The sequence below is a fragment of the Macrotis lagotis genome, chromosome 4, assembly GCF_037893015.1.
Source record: "Macrotis lagotis isolate mMagLag1 chromosome 4, bilby.v1.9.chrom.fasta, whole genome shotgun sequence".
Taxonomy (NCBI): domain Eukaryota; kingdom Metazoa; phylum Chordata; class Mammalia; order Peramelemorphia; family Peramelidae; genus Macrotis; species Macrotis lagotis.
In genome coordinates, this window is record NC_133661.1 from 86,236,639 (window position 1) to 86,240,799 (window position 4,161).

The window sequence follows — 4,161 nt, forward strand, 5'->3', positions numbered from 1 at the left end:
TTCAAATGAGACATTTACAAAAGAAAGAGAGAGAGAGAGAGAGAGAGAGAGAGAGAGAGAGAGAGAGAGAGAGAGAGAGAGAGAGAAAGAATGAGGGAAAAAAAACAAAAAAAAGAGAAACAAAGAAACAGCACTTAGCATTGCTAATTCACAATGCAGGTGAATGCCTGTTCCTTCATCTTTATTTTCCTTAATGAAATCTACCTATCTCCTCCCATAGACAGCTAATTAGTGATTCCGGAGGAGGAAATGTCCCTGTAGTCTAGTAGGAGTCAAGGGCCCCTTCATGGGATTGGTGTATCATGATATGGTGTAGGATTTTGATGGGCTTAGACCAGTGAACAAGGAATGCATGGCAGGCAGAACAATTGAAGCAACCCCCCTTCAAAATAACACCCACTTGACCTCAATGAGGTTTCAGTTATTCATTTTTGGTTTGGGGTATTTATTTTACCCCTTGTCTGCTTAAATGCTGGTGTCATCAACTCGTCTCTCAGCTGTTCTGTAGCAATAAAATGGTTTTTGGCTCCTATAGGAAGTCATTTGCTGCTACAAAGAATAATGGGAGCATGGGTTTAGCTCTGTGTTAAGGAGCTGTCAGAAGGAGGAACCTTGAGACTTGGGCAATTTTCAGTATTGCTCTGGTTATGTTCTTGTAGTATGTCTTTGAAGACATTGACTGGGAACTGTGGTATTTTCCTTTTAATGTGAATTGTCTAGTCCAAAATCCTCTTTTTACAAAGGAGGGAAACTGAGGATCAGAGAAAGATAATACTGTTGTCTGTGAAAGAGCCAAGGCCATGTTGAGGCATGACAGCCAATTTTTTCTACTCTACTGGGATATGTAGAGGATTAAGAAGGATCAGGAAGTGAATGTGAACAGGAGAGAGATTGGCCAGCAAATGAGATGAATCAAGATAGGGTACAAATTGGTAAACATTTTGAAAGTATTATATAAAGATGGAAGCTTTTTACAATACTTTGTGAAAATTATCCCTGCCTACTATTCTCCTGTTCCCAGTTAAAGAGTCCCTCAAATTCCCAGAGACACTTGACACCCCATACATCAGGTGCAGACCCCACTTTATTTTTTTTGCTGTCTGCCTCTGGAACAGCAGGGTGGGAGCCAGGCAGTCTCCAGAAGGCTTGGGACCCTTATTTCAGAAGGTTTCAAATCATCCCAGGCCTCTTGCTCCTGGGACAGATGCTGGTTGAATCAACATTACAATCTATAATGCTTGCCTGTGTGAGCTCCTTCTCCCCCCCCCCCACATTTCCCCAGCCACAAAGGGAGTGGTGTTTCAGTATAACTTCCCAACACTGGGCAAAAATCAATTATGGCTTTGACACTTTCCAAATGAAGTGTTTAGAAGACTGAGGGAGAACAGTGAATAAGACTTGTCTTTGTGAAGGCAGGCAGCCATGGAGAGCTTTATGGGCATTAAAACAAAAGCCCATAGTTCAGATCCCACTGGAAAGGACTCCATAGAAGAACAGAAACCACACAATAGTGATTGACGGTTCTGCATACCTTTGTCCAAATGGGTCCTGTTGAACACCTCTCCCTAGTCAACTGAAGGGTTCTGAGTAACCGTTCATTTGAATTTGCTAAGAAAGGGGAATGTACAGCCTTGGGTCACTTCCCTTATGTATTTGTATCCCTCTATAGCTTACTGTTACATTCTGCCCTGCCAAGGTGGGATGACAAACTCCACGTGAGGTACATTTTCTGTGTTCCTAACTGGAGAATATACTTTCTAGTGAAAAGAATTACAGTGGGGTGAACTGGAAAACCTTGATTTTCTAGTCCAGTGGTCTGCAGTTAACTTTCTGAGGGTTCTCAGGTCAGATATATCAGAAGCTCATAGACTGAAAGATAAGAAAGGACCTAAAAGATCATTTAGTCAACTTCCTCATCAGGTTTGCTGATAAGAAAACTGAGATACAGGTTAGTGATTTGTCCGTGGTCCACTGAGCTAATAAGGAACAGAAGAGATTGGATTCAAACCCAGATCTTCTGCTTCCAAAATCATTCTTCTGTATTATTTGAATCCTGATCGCTCTTTGTTGTACACCTGATTTTGTCATAGAATGTTTGAGCTGCAGGTCCCTTTGACATTGTCTTGTCCAGTCTTTCATTCTGCAGGTCAGAAACTGAAAAGGTCAAATTAGGATGCAGGCTCACATTTCAGAACTGCAGTAACATTCCCTTCCCTCCAACCCATAACATCATTTTTTAGCACTAGCTGGACTTAAATTATCAGTTCATTTTAGAAAAAGTTCCATCATAGATTTACATATGAAGACAGAGAATGTTGGAAAGTTAGGGGATTAGGAGATATTATCACCCATTCTTCATTTTATAAATGAGAAAATTGAGACACAGAGGGAAAATGACTTACCCAATGACAATACCCACACCTGGTTATTGAGGAAGAATGGTGAGAAATTGTGAAAATATTGTATTTAAGAGTTAGAAGACCAATTTAATTCTCAGCTCCCCCATTTTCTAAGCTATTTCAGCATCTTAGGTCAATAAACACACAAACATATACACATTTATCTATATAACCATACATGTATATCATATACAAACAAATATTACATGCATATACATGAATACTTAGACTTAGGACCTGGACTTGAGGAGACTCTGTAGAGCATCAGCTTCATAATCCCAGTACATAAGGTGTCATTTTCTCCATTTTCTCCATATCCTCCCAACCCAAGATCATTTACACAACTAGTCTTTGAAGATGTTTGCTAAGCTAAGTTCACTTCTAGAAACTAGGTACCAAAGAAAGTGTCTATGGGATGGCCAACAATAGAATTCTCATCTTTGTATCTCATTCTCCATTCCTAAGATGATCTGTTTGTTTGTTTGTTTTTTGTTTGGTTGGAGAAAATGCTTCTGAGGTCCATGTTATCTCCTGGCCTATGCCTGAGAGGAAGATTTGGGAGGGACAATAGTTTACTCCCTCATTAATAAGTCACATACTGCCCCAGCATGGATGGTGTTACTTTATTCTTAGAAGGAATGATGGGGAGGGAAAAGGACCTACACTATAAAAGCAAATAATCCTTCTGGAGATCTCAGAGGCTACACATATCTATATAGTCCTGACTCCAGTGAAAGACCTAATAGATCCATTCTTTTTTGTTTTTAAGTTAATGGGGTTAAGTGACTTGCCCAAGTTCATACAGTTAGACAATTATTAAGTGTCTGAGGCCAAATTTGAACTCAAGTCCTCTTGACTCCAAGACTCTACTGTGCCACCTAGCTGCCCCCAATAGACTCATTCTGAAAGAAATTAGGAAGTCTATCTGTATTGCAGTACCTACTGACAGAAGTAAGCTTCAGTCATTGATATTCAGGAGTAAATATATACTTTCACAAAAGGAAAAGGTACCCAGAACCAGGACCCACTATGAAAATTTTATTTATTTGCCAAAGTTTCCACTGAGAAGGAAGGGGACTCAGTTTGCCATTACCATAATATTGATGTCCCAAAGGGCACTCAGATTGGGCAAGTGACCTGTAGAGAAGACAGGGATACCAATTAGGACTCTAAGGTAGAGAAAAGGAAAAGTAGTCATGAAATATTTCAGTGATATGCATATTAGCTTTGTATAGGGACCATGCTAATCCCTGTATCATTCTACTTTTAATATATGTGTTGCCAAAGCTAGCACAGCTCCTATATTTTTGCAGTAATGACCATATATCTTACAATATACTATAAAAACTGTCTACAACTGCCTTCTAATTTTCCTCCTCACATATCTTCTTTCCCCATCAGTATCAGTGAAGGCTGCTAGCTTCATAATGTGTTTCATCCATCATAGTCATGATGGACAATTTGGAAAAGGAGAAACAACAGTTGAAATTTCTTTTGTATTGGATTCACTACATGGGGTTGTGCAAATAAAGATGGCCTGAGGAACCTTGCACATCTACTGGGGAAACAGTATGACAGTCTTAAGAAGTAGTTATAGGGGCAACTAGGTGGTACAGTGAATAGAGCACCAGCCCTGGAGTCAGGAGTACCTGAGTTCAAATCCGGCTTCAGACATTTAATTACCTAGCTGTGTGGCCCTGGACAAGCCACTTAACCCCATTAGCCTTGAAAAAAAAAGAAGAAATGTAATGCTTGGTACATT

At 39.9% G+C, this 4,161-nt stretch overlaps 1 non-coding gene across 1 annotated transcript; it reads right to left on the reverse strand.

Annotated features, from left to right (window-relative positions):
• Positions 1–3,589: 3,589 nt before the first annotated feature.
• On the reverse strand, positions 3,590–3,693 carry LOC141523174 (U6 spliceosomal RNA). The gene has a single exon (XR_012478369.1). It is a non-coding gene; the product is annotated as a U6 spliceosomal RNA (small nuclear RNA).
• Positions 3,694–4,161: the final 468 nt, after the last annotated feature.